This window comes from Cydia splendana, chromosome 3 (genome assembly GCF_910591565.1).
Source record: "Cydia splendana chromosome 3, ilCydSple1.2, whole genome shotgun sequence".
Taxonomy (NCBI): Eukaryota; Metazoa; Arthropoda; class Insecta; order Lepidoptera; family Tortricidae; genus Cydia; species Cydia splendana.
Genome location: NC_085962.1, coordinates 16409028 through 16422040, shown reverse-complemented (window position 1 = coordinate 16422040; position 13013 = coordinate 16409028). Strand labels below are relative to the sequence as shown.

At 36.2% G+C, this 13013-nt stretch overlaps 1 protein-coding gene across 1 annotated transcript in view; it reads right to left on the bottom strand.

The window, feature by feature from the left end:
• The window catches only part of LOC134806799 (neurogenic protein mastermind-like), a 200316-nt gene that overhangs the window by 91644 nt on the left and 95659 nt on the right, over positions 1 to 13013 (bottom strand). The window lies entirely within an intron of this gene.

The following is a 13013-nucleotide window of genomic DNA, read 5'->3' as shown; positions in this document are numbered from 1 at the left end:
CAAAGTTTTATACTTTTACGGTACATAATATGGTACATATACATATCATGTAGACATAAAAGTATTACAATGTATATTATGTTAAATTGAACTTAGTGCAAGTTACTCGGATATTTGTCCACATATTCTCCGACAAGCACAGCTTCTTCAGCAACATGTCCGTCATACTCGTATCAATTAGTTACCACTTACCGCTTATTTATGTATTAATATGTACCTACCCAGCAACGACAAGATACTTGCTATCCCGATACCATCTTACATAAACCTGCGTACTCATATCATTTCACGCTCATAAATCACCATCAAAATATTCTTAGCTAGTTGTTTACGAAGGAAAGTCTATTATTATGTTTAGGCTCGTCCGTATATCAAGACAAGTGTAAAGTTGTGTGTCATATGTGATGACGTGGGGAGCGCGTAGGTGCCTGCCGCCCGCGCCCGCGCCCCGTTGCCGAGCAACCGTTTGTTTTCGCGGCTCGGGGCGGGATAGAAGGGGTAGGCTCCATGATTGATCAACCTATCCCGCTGCCGGATACCTACCGCGCACTACTTACTGTCCTTTCATCCTTACTGCGAAACAATAACGTTGCGACGTTAATCCATTTAATCTCTTTAAAAGCTTGTGGGTTTTATTAACGACTGTACCTGTAATAGGTGCGCCTAATAATGGGAGTGATTAGGAAGGATTCCCGGGCTTAATGAATGAGCCATCGCTAATTAAGTCGTAGTCAGCTAGTCAAATATAATTAGCAGGATTTAAAACCAATACGTGTCTAACTAGGCCAATTAATTATGACTAATAATATCTTCAATAAGGACCGAACAGTCTGTGGTAGTTCGAATATAGAGGGCAATGAAGTCGGTTAGTTTGTTTATTATGGTTAAATGAATATTAATTTGTTGCATATTATATGTGAAACTTTTTAAACTTGTCTAGGGAGTACAGTCAGCATGAAATAAGTAGTGAAAACCCAAATGGCAAACCAATTTGGCTGTCAATATCTATTTTGATGCAGACCGTATTGTTAGATAATAAAAACTTTTTTTCTTGTTAAAAACATATTTCCTTACATTTTAATAGGCATTTGTTTTTGAGTGTATTACAAATGCATGCATTTCACGCGAAAGTTTAAATGACTACTTAAAACTTGGATAAATAAATATTTAACATGTTCACCCAATCTTAAAGAACCCGGCCTAGTTTTTTTGCCATTATTTCCGAAAATATTTACAGGGAAAAAAAATTCATCCCACTGAGTGAGTAGGTACCCTAAAAAGTTTTTTTATTCCTAAATTTTATTATACGACTTTGTCGGAATGATTGATTTATATATTGATGCCAAATTGCAGCTTTCTAGCACTCTAACGATCTTGGATCATAGTCGAGTTCTAGACTGCGGAACCCTAAAAAGGAAGTACATAACGAAATACATAAACAACAACAAGGAAATACATAACGACAACGACTCCACTGAATCCCATGTTCAACTGATAGCTACTGTCTGGTCTTCAGGTGATCCTAGGACAAAATTATTATTTCTTTTACTTTCTATTTTCTATATCTATATTATATTACTTAGACGGGAGCTTCATCAAATCTATTACTCAATTAATATTAGTAAAATAGTCTAAAATCATTATTAGTGCCCTTGAATTAGTTTTTTACTGTAGCACGCATTTTTTATATACTAAACACTTTTGCACAAAGCATCACTGCTCTATATTGCTGCAATATAAGCGACACCAATAGCTAGTTTCCCAGTATTTTATGTGCCAATTACTTTGTGTAAATTTAGCTACGGTTTTTACTCTGTGGAATAATTGTCTCGGCCACAACGGCCATTGTTGCTTCCTCCATGGAGCGACATGATCTAGTTTGAAATGCATATAACTGTAATAAGATGATTTATTTTCAAAAACCAGAACTATTTAAACAAGACCACACCACACATACATACATTTTCACCACAATCCTTCTAAAAACTATATAAGTATAGTAGTAGGTATTTTATTTTATACCTATCCAGTCATATTGTCGATTGTGAGAAGTTTAAAATCAATTTCCTTTTTTTTTGTAATGTTTGTAGGATGTGTGCTTTTCAAACAATTCGTGTTTATAGCCCGTGGGGCATACCTAAACATTTAAGGGAAGGCGTTCTAGGTATTCTATACGAAAAAAGTTCGTAGTCAAGTTAAAATTTATGAACTTCTTACCTACTTTCATTTTAACTCTGTTGCACTAATAACTTTATTTAAATAGCAGTAATAAAACATAAGCTGCCGTTTTTTAAGGGACGGTTGTTTCCATACCCGTCATTTGCAAAAATGCTTCTTTGTCATAATTTACTAATTTTACTTGCACAAAAGAATACCAAAAAAAATGGGCTCATTGTAATTTCGAACAAATTTGCAAGCGTGTCCATTTTAGGAAAGTGTAGCAATAAGGTTGATACCACGCGAGTTTACAACCGGCCAGCATTGTGCCATTTGTGCCTTCTGTTCGGTTTTTATTATGCACGGGTCGGCTGTACAAATTAGAACAATATGCAAATTCGTAGAAGCAATGTAATGCAGATCTTGCATAACTGTTTTTACGAAATGATACTTTTCTTTGTTCCCTACATAAAAAGTGTTTTCCATGTTTTAAATATTTTTCATAGATATGAAAACAAAACGAATTTTAAATTATAAGTAGACGGGAAAACCAATGTATTAAAAATTAAACCAGCGAGTTAGAAAGAACAATACAACGTGTAATTAACTGAGTAAGTCAAATTAGAAAATAGGGCCTAAATTAATTTACATGACTCGTTTGACTCGTTTTTAAATGGACAAAAAGAAGGGAATCCTAACAAGCTATAATTACTAACCGTCTAATTGCAGTAGTTGACATCCTTTCACCGAAACCTTACGTTTTAAAAATATAATGATAGGGTTTAGACGGTATTTTACGTTAAGAAAAATTATAGGAGGTATTTTTACTATTTATTTTTGTATTTGTAGCTACTGTTTTTTTGTTATTATAATTTAATCAATTCACCTTATGTCTTCTTTATTCTTAAATACTTATATAAGAGCAAAACTAGATTATCCTTGGCTTAACTAGCAGCCGGTATGGACTAGGATAATACTAAGTCCTAATCCAGGTTCGGTCAGGGTACACTGACATCAGAATAATATTTGTATCTACTTTCTTATTTAGTTATCGTACGTCTCGCCTAATACGCTAATAGATAATGTACCAACGTAATTACGTATACCTATAGTTCGTTTTTTTTATCATTAGAAAGAACTCCACAGAAGCAAGCGTGCAGTTTTTATCAGGCTCTTTAATTGTTAATAATTATTGAATTATCTAATGTAGCATGGTCAGTACATATAATTTACTTCAAATTATTACCGCTAAAAGTGCCGGATTTGGAACCACAAGCTTACTTTTGCGAAGTTCTTTCTAATGCTAAAAAAACGGACTATAAGTACGAGCGAAATGCACGATAACTAAATAACCATGATTCAAATATCGTGTGTTTGTGTAAGATTGTCCTAATATTTACTAGTAGGTACCTACCTACTAGTCAATATTACTAGGGTTTCAAACCCGGTGCGCGTAAGAAAAACTGTACCTAAGTTGAGTGAAGTAAGAATCACCTTCCACTTAACAGCTGAGACACTATGCTGATGATTAAGGAGGATAATTTTCTCTTCAAACAAAGTAATTTAAACATATCGAGGTACGTACTTAATATGATCAGAATTCATAACATCGAATCATTTAAAATTTAAATGAATGATGAATTACCTATATAGCAATTTTTGATATGGTTTACTGTAACATGGAAGTAAATTAAACAAACATAAATGACAAATTAAAAAACGTATTGTCAATAAATTCTAGGATATCTTATAACACGAATAAAAACCTTAACGGAGTCACATAACAAAAATGTAATAAGAGCGACATATTTCTATGCATACCTCAGGAGGAATGCGGGCGGGCGAAGGCCGTCCTAAATTACTCCTATTATTTTATAATCCCTCCTAGTTACGTTTTGAATATTAATGACATTCCACGGCTTTTCCCTCCGATCCGTCGTCTAAAGCAATTTTCCTTCGTCCGTTGACACATACTTCCTGAATAAAATATACTTGCCCGATAAATACCTACCTACACCTACATCATATTAAATCTACCATGTCTTGAGGCATAATAGTTATACCTACTAACCTCGTGTTTTGGTCCGCATAGAAATCGTTAAACTGAATCTCACCCCCCTTAGTAGTTCTAACTTTTGCCTCTAAGTATCTCGCCACGTTTTAATAAAACTAGTTTAATAGTTTTAATTCCTAGTTCAAACTAGTTTTCGAAAGGCCTTGGTGAAAACGAGTTTTCACTAGTTACGTAAATCTAGTTTTCCTAAACACCTTAGTGAAAACTAAGTTTTAACTGGGATTCAATCAAAACTAATTTCGCAAAGTCCTTTGGTATAAACTAGTTGGTCATGTATAAAAATATGAAAACTAGCTTTGACTATTAGTCTATACACAACACAAAAATGCTACTTTTGCAGTAGACAATATAGGAACTATAAGAAGTAAAAAAAATAGCTTCGAGTTATGATGATTATGATGATTTCATCAATGTTGACATGAAGTGCGTGGCATGATTGTTCGGTAGTTGCTTTTAGTAAAGTGATAGCTAGAGTCACGATTGCTGGGTTTTGACTAAAGATTAGTTAAACGAGTTTCAATATTTATTTTTCATTAGCTACAAACTTCCGCTATTACGCTTCATGAGCAAAACACAAAAAAAATTATTGAGACGACTTCGCCATTTTGAAGTTCATTCCGAAATCCGATAATATATGTACTTACTGAAAGGTTATGTTAACATATGTTGCGTTGTTTCCTCAAGAAACCAGATTTAATATGTATAGATACGGAATGTATACTATAGATCACGGATTATGTTTTCACTAGATTAAAGCGATGCTAGTTCAAGTGATATGTTGATATCACTTGAACTAGCATCGCGTTAGTGTAGTAGTAATACATTAACGCAATTCTCATGACAGGTGATATTATAGCATAGTGTCGTATACGAATAAATAAATAATAATAATACACAATGCGATAGTATCTACACCAGTGAGGCCCCGACTAACATTAAATTATGCTAACCAAGTTATAAACGAACACTCACAATTGTATCTCCCAAGCGGCGAGAGAATTGATAATTAAAACATTTACCTACCGCGGTAGAACGGAAATTTGTAAAAAAACACTGGCCCTAACGGCTGCAATAAGGTGGATTCGGTTTTTTATGGTAAAAAAAGTGTACACGCGCCTTAAGATCCGATTAAAGAAGGGGTGAAGTCGCGTGCCTGGAGAAAAACTTGAAAAAACAAAGCTATCGTATAACGCCATTCCGACGGCTGATAGAGCTATTTGAGTGCTCGGCCCGATTGTTTCGATATCGATTAATTGGCTCGTACGGTAATCGATAAACTTTTACATCTGTCCTTTTTTTCTACGGTGTAGGTGTTTTGGAATTAATAAAATAAAATTAAGATAACTCCGAAGTGGTTAATTTCACTGACGTAAAATATAAATTTGATTTTTTTCAAAATTTTAAAATATTTTATAAGAGGTGTAAAGTCTAAGAAAAACTCGTTATCCCGTGTTTGACAGCAGAAATAGATGGTGCTATACTGCGCATCTAGTGATCTAGTCAGACTGGCAGTACACTGTGCCATATGTTTTGCGGTAGTACCTATTGCAAAACACCTAATAACAGCTAGTATTTATTTACTAGCTTTGAGTTAATATTCAATCAAGTTAGTATAGTTGGTTGGTGCCTAATACAAAGAATATTTAAGTTAACAAAAATTATTAAATTATAATAGAGTCACCCATACAATATTACTATTTTTATATCCCAGTAATCCCTCATAACAACAGGTGATGTTCAAAAAACGACCCAAGCCGTGTCCACGGAAAGTTGTTTACCTCAACTGTCACAGCTATCTCATATTTTTTACACCGTCTAAAAACCATCCTTTGATATTCATAAAAGTTATTAATATCTATCCTCGTATAATCCTTTTTAGGTTCCTCACATTGAGCAAAAAAGGGTTGGTTAAGAAATAGTTGCGTAAAAAGTGAAACTTAACCCGTACCTGCGCGGCATGTGTGTCGACGCATCGCGCATCGACGTGCTCAATTACTGTCGCGTCCGGTGTGCAAGTGCAACGCATAAAAAACCTACAATAGAAGGGTTGGGGAAAAGTTGTAAAGGCATAATGGCCGTGTAACTATCGTGTAATAGCGCATTACAGGTAAAAGGGTTCGCTGTTACTGCATCTAATTTATTTAACTTGTCTGTCGTATTTAGCAAGCCGCAAATCAAAAATATGCCAAGCCAAACGCAAAAATATATTTTAGTAACGTAGAGTGAGACTACCTACCTGTAGATAATTAAAATTCACGAGATTCTTGATTTCAAATCGAATTACAATATTGCAGTTTCAGATGAAATTTGTGATTTCATACCATGCGTAAATAAATAAATTGTCATACATGCCTGGTGAAAATTGTTATAGGTATTAACTTTAATGTTATTTAATTTACATTCTTATTACGATGTAGGTACATTTTATTGTTTGCGGTCGTCTACAGAACAATTCATTTAACAAATGTCCCGCTTTCATGGAATCAGAAAATAAATCGTCAACTGCAATAAATAAAAAGTGAAAAAAATCATGTTCCTATTAACAGTCGATAGAATACACCCTTTTATTGTGGCTGATGATACCGATAAAGGGATGAACAGCGCTGTCCGCGAAACTAATTTATAAATGATTGAGATTTCATTTTTTGTATTTTGGGTAAAAAATGGTTATCGTTTTCATTTTAATAGGTAATAGCACGTTATTTGTTGCGTTAAAGCCAGATGATTTACCCATATGGGTAGGTATGGGTATGGCTTAATAATCTGGGTACCTTCGAGAAGGCAGACTTGCAACTTAAAGAGAGAAAGTGTGCCCAGACAATAGGTAGTCATGACTGAAACTCTTAATAACCTGCATTTTTATTGTTTCATGAAATAAGTATCTAAAAATAAGAAAATCAAACATCTACTACAGTGCATAAAAGCAAAATCTAAACATTTCATAATCACACAGAAAATGGCCACCAAATCCCCATTGTTCTTTATAATGGGAAATCGTGTGTAATCATTCGATGCAATTAGATCCTCTTATTATTTCCTCGTATAAAACTGTTCCGTAATATAAAAGATCTAATACGCAACTGTCGATAACACAAAAGGGTTTTTTTTCAATAATAACGGCAATCGATCGACGCGAAGTAGTGATTACTAGTTTCAAAAGCACCCCTTTCTGACCCACTTTTTACCAGTTTTACCATTTTTCCCCGTTTACCTCTTCAAAAAGCTCCCTTTGAAAGGCCGGGCGTGAACGAGTTGATGATATTACATTTTTTATCAAGAAAATAAAATTCACGAACAATCTGCTGTATTAACAACAAAAACAGCGTTGTTGTGCGCATTGTGTTAGTTTTTTGCGAATTCGCGTGCGCAAGCGCGTCGGCGGTCCGCGGAACCCTTGCCGGCGGAACCCTTCTGGCGGGTTGCGAACCCTTCCCGCGCGGCTATGTGCGGCCGAGGGTCTGCGCCCTACAAGCCTGCGACGATATGTGGCCGGAGCTCGTTGCTGCCTAACGCCCTAACTCGCATCTCTTCCCTGGCCGCATAAGCTGTTTCGGCCCGCGGCGACGTTCGCTACAATTCGCATGTGTGCTCCGCGCCAGCTGCATTAGTTTTTATATACGCTCTCACATTTTTTCACAATGAATCGACGGAGCGCACCCTTGAAACAGTTTGCGTAATCGATGACAAAACTAAATATTCCACCCGATGATTTCCGTATTTTGGAGATTCTGGGACGGTTACAATACTTGCAGTTTTAAAGATCAATCATCACCGTTTGTTTAAACTTAAATTGTCGTTGATAACAAAGCAAAAGACACACTATCGTCCCTCATCTATGAATGAGATGTATAATCCCAACTACACCTGTACACAAATAGATTAATGTAGCTGAACAGAGTCATCAGTAAATAAATAACAGTCTTTAAATGTCTCACATCAATCAAATCCAATAAAAACATGTTAACATTAACAAGTCTTAATAGGGCATTGTCTTGGATTAAAATGATGTAGGTAGCTAACGCGTGAGGTATCTGATTGAACACCAGAAAAATGGCCATCCTTATGAACGATAAATCAATGGGCTAAGCTAAAGGAACCTTATGCAATTTTAAGTTTGAAAAATGTGTGACATTGTATCGCAGCCCCCGATCACAAGTATTTCTGAGAAGTGTGAACGACATGTTAATTCTGTCATGAGATAATTCCGAAAAAAACTGTTCTGAACCAGAGTTTTACACTGTCCTTTTCAGAATTGATGACAACTTGATTGTTTTAATAAGTAAGTTAGGTACTTATCACTAATAGAGCATCACACGATTCACACGTCTTCATTTTTCAAAACATTCAAGATTAGGTACATAATAAGATTAGCAACAACCACTATAGGATCGATCTAGCTAGGTCTTATCTCGTGGAAAACGCGCATTTTTGAGTTTTTATATGTTTTCCGAGCAAAGCTCGGTCTCCCAGATATTTAAAACTCGGCACTATCTGAAGATAGACTAGACCAAATGATGACAAACGAGATGCGATGATGATGTCGTCGTTTGTCAGATTAATTTTCTACAGAGAAAGTTGTAATTTTGGCAGGCCTTGGCTTCACATCACCATACGGCATCTTTGCAATTGTTTTTTTTTTTACTTCAAGGTTTAGAGAGTTTTGGTTAGATTTTTTTTTGTTTTAATATCATAATTCATATGTTACCGTAAAACCCGATTTAATGCAATAAGCGTTTTTCCAAGTTAAAACTAGTTTTCCGTAAGCTCAAGCTGAGGGGAGCTCTTTTCAGTGACGTTTATGCTTTATATTAATAAAAGTGTAATACACAATAGATTTAAGCAATATTGTAGGTAAGCGTCCTGAATAAATTTATTTTCTTCTTCTTCAAACACGGGTTTTTACGGTACCACATAAATAAAGATGATTTACAAAAATTTTATTTATTTATTATAATTTTAATTAAATATTATTTAGTAATGTAGAAAAGTCTACACTAAAATAAATGTCGATCTTAAACGAGGACTGGCAATACCTGCCTAGAAACCCCATCTCAAATAATAATTCCAAGCGGTTACCGAGTCGGCTAAGCCGGACAAACGGTTATGTGGCGACTATATCATGCGCCTCCTTATTTATTTCACCCCAAGAATAACAGCCCTTTACAATGGTGGCCGCTATTGATTATGCAAAGCAAAGCTCATGCAGTGGTCCGCTTTTTGCGAAGGGTCGAAGGGTGGCTCAAGGGATACGCTCGCACACATCACACGCATGCTGGTCCGGTCGCAACGATTCGATGCAGTACCTACCTTACTGCACATTGTAACGATAGAATAACTTTAGCATGAGAATTACCTTACTAATATTACACGTACAGAGTACCGGTTCACAACAGTAACATATAAACGTAGGGTGCCAAGCCATAAAGCACTGATAGAAGACCTGTTTGATGCGCTTGTGCCATCCATAAAATATCCGTTGGTAAGTAAGTATGTACTTACCTACATTACATAATATCCAAACGCAAAAAGGTAAACTGAAAATCAATCATTATTTTTTATAAATCTTAACATTGGCTTTTTACCATCGTCCTAGTCTCCAATATTCCTTTTAATAATTCTAGCGCTCATGCAACTATTAATTAGGCAACAACAAAACAAACTTTTTACCACCCTCATTAGGTATTTTTCTATAGAAACAGAAGTCCTGTGAAGCACGGTTACGGATAAGGTTTCAGTTTCCAAGAAAGTATTGATTGAAAAGACACAATTAAAGTTAGAATTAGGTATCTAACTGCGCGCGTTTGTTTGCCTCACATGTGCCTATGTGTTAGTTTCGTTAACCCCACGGAACTTTCATCTCTGGAGACCCTCCCTACGAGTGTGTGCGAGGGAGGCACCCTCCCGCCTCGGGACGCGGGGAGTAAAAAGTAGTTGTGACTTGTTCACCTCTTTCGGTGTCGCCTCCACCAGCCTCCATTGCGTAGGTACTTATATACGCTCTTAGGCTTAAATATTATGCTTTCAAATGTTTTCCTCAATGCTCGAGTAAAGTGACCGGTGAAAGTGCCTACTTATGAATCTTATGATGTTGCTGAACTTGTGAAGTTGTCCATCATTATTAAAATCACAAAATAAATATCTCTTTGACAAGGAAATGGTTTCTATCGTTGATGATTTAGGAGTAGGTATATTGTCTTGTGCATCATTAATATTACTGGGGTACCTATATCAATGGTACTTACATCTAACATCAACATATTCAATGGTTGGTACTTAATTTTGAGTTGGTTCACCTACTGAACCAATAAGTTCCTATGGCAAATTATTATCATCTAGATATTTATTTAATTGAATACTTGAGTACTAAACCTAGCTGCTTTACTATGCGCCATCTGCACCCTAAAGAAATAAAATATCGTCCTAGTGATTTTCAAAGCCTGTAACTATCGAAATCGACGCAGCCCTTACTAACGAAAAGGTAAAATCCGTCGTCGTGGTCGTACTCCTACTTACTTAAGCAGTGTCGCCCGCGGCGGCAGTGGTAACTAGACTAACTAGAGTCGAGAAACTTGTGATGACTATGGGCCCGATTCGGATTTTGAAATAGACATCTAATAGATATCTTTTAGACATCACCAAGATACGATAACGATATGTTTAAGATCTAACCTGTCAAATTTGACATTTGAGCGATTCTGGAGATAATCTTGAAGTTCAAGATTATCTCCAGAATTCATTCATCAAGATTATCTCAGTTCAAGACTTGAACGATTTCCACAGGATATGACTTAGAGATCCAATTCACATCTAATAGATATCTTACTCTATCTAACGTAAAAGTGGCATTGGTTGCCCGAATTGCGCTGCAAAAGAGAACTAGTTGATATCTAAACTATAACGTATCTAGAATGGATCTAGTACGTGTCGTCTCTTGTGAATATTTTGAAGTTCGAATACGGCAGTATGGCCGCCACGGCTGAAACAAAGCAAGGGCTCTCCGGCGTACGGCGCGCGTGATCCCTCCCGCTCCCTGCGGCGCCGCGTGCCACGTAATGCGCACTAAAAAATCCCTTCCGAACATAAAATTGAACTCGTGCTCATCCGACACGCAACAATTGGACTCGACTGTGGGGACATGTTTTTAACCTAAAAAAGCAAATTTATTTTTAAAAAAGTACTCTTCCCCCGTGCTACTGTCGTTTTAAAAAACCCATAATGCGAGCGAGAGACGCGCGCGCCGGCTGAAGATTTGACGCGCTCGCGCATGTGTTTATTATAATCGTCCCCTCGTAATTTCACTTTTTTTACAAAAATTTAAACCATCCAGTGCACCGGTTACTCGACGAGCGATCGATGCATTGTCGAAAAAATACATTGCGAATTGTTATTCGCATCGAACGGACATCAAAAGATAAAAAAAAGTTGAGCCGTAGTTTTTCACCGTCACGGGCGAGCGGCTGGACGTTATGACTTCGGGCCCAACGGTTTTTGTGTGACCCCCAATTTACTACACGAAGGGACACGTCTCCGTACCTTGACATCTTAGCTTGTATGGAATCTAATGTAAATTTGTAACAAAAAATGGGAATTTAAATAAGTGGAAGCAGCTCCTCGAGGGCCCCTTCGCATAAAGCCAGTCGTTATTTATATGTGCTGGCCCTCATGTCAGGAGCACATCGCGACGCCATTGTGACCTAACGGACTACGTTGCCTCAAGCATATATTACCTACCTACTTAATCTATTGATTTCCCATTAATAACTAAGTAGGTACTCTATAATAAAAACAAGCAAGTTATTACATAATATTAATATAAATTCGTATAAATTAGGTAATTTAAGTAGGAATATTTATATTGAATTCAATATATATTTTATTTTCAGATCATGTCCATAATGTACAGTGTACATTCCCTTAAACATATGTTAGTTAAAATGAGATCAAAAAAAATTCTAAGTCTGTTAACTATTTTTGACCTACACATTTTACAGCTTTCAACTCACCAAACAAAATCATACCAACAACTACCAAATAGAACTAATTCGTGTACAAGCACATTTTGGCACAGTTGTACGGGTGCGGGTGCCTCAAACAACATACTAAAAGTACCTACTGATGGATGAGGGCAAGCTAACGGGTAAGCTAAAATCAAGATTCCATTATTAAATTTTTCGTAAATAACTCAAATAACCTAGATTACTTATGTGTACACATCGGTAACTCGTGGCATTTAGGTAGCACTTAAAAGATTAGTGATGAGCACACATCGGTAACTCGTGGCATTTAGGTACCAGGCACAGACTAGTGATGTGACAAAGTTCTTCATAGGAAGAACGTATAGACGAGTCGAGAAAAAAAAACCACTAAAAAACGGAAATTAATTAAACTAATCTTTTAAGTGCTACCTTAATGCCACGAGTTACCGATGTATACTTATGTGTAAGAGCAAAAAATGTTCTTATACATAAGTAATGTAGGTTGTTCGCTAGAGTCAATATTTAATGAGATATATTATTATTTATATCGAATTGCGTATACATATATGAATACTAGCGACCCGCCCGGGCTTCGCACGGGTTACACAGAACCTTTACAAAGTATACATACAACTAAACCTTCCTCAAGAATAACTCAATTCGTTGGTGAAAACCGCATGAAAATCCGTTCAGTAGTTTTTGAGTTTATCGCGAACATTCATACACACAGACAGACGCGGCGGGGGACTTTGTTTTATAAGCTTTAGGTACCTACATAAATTAATTCACTATAAAAAAATGTGTAA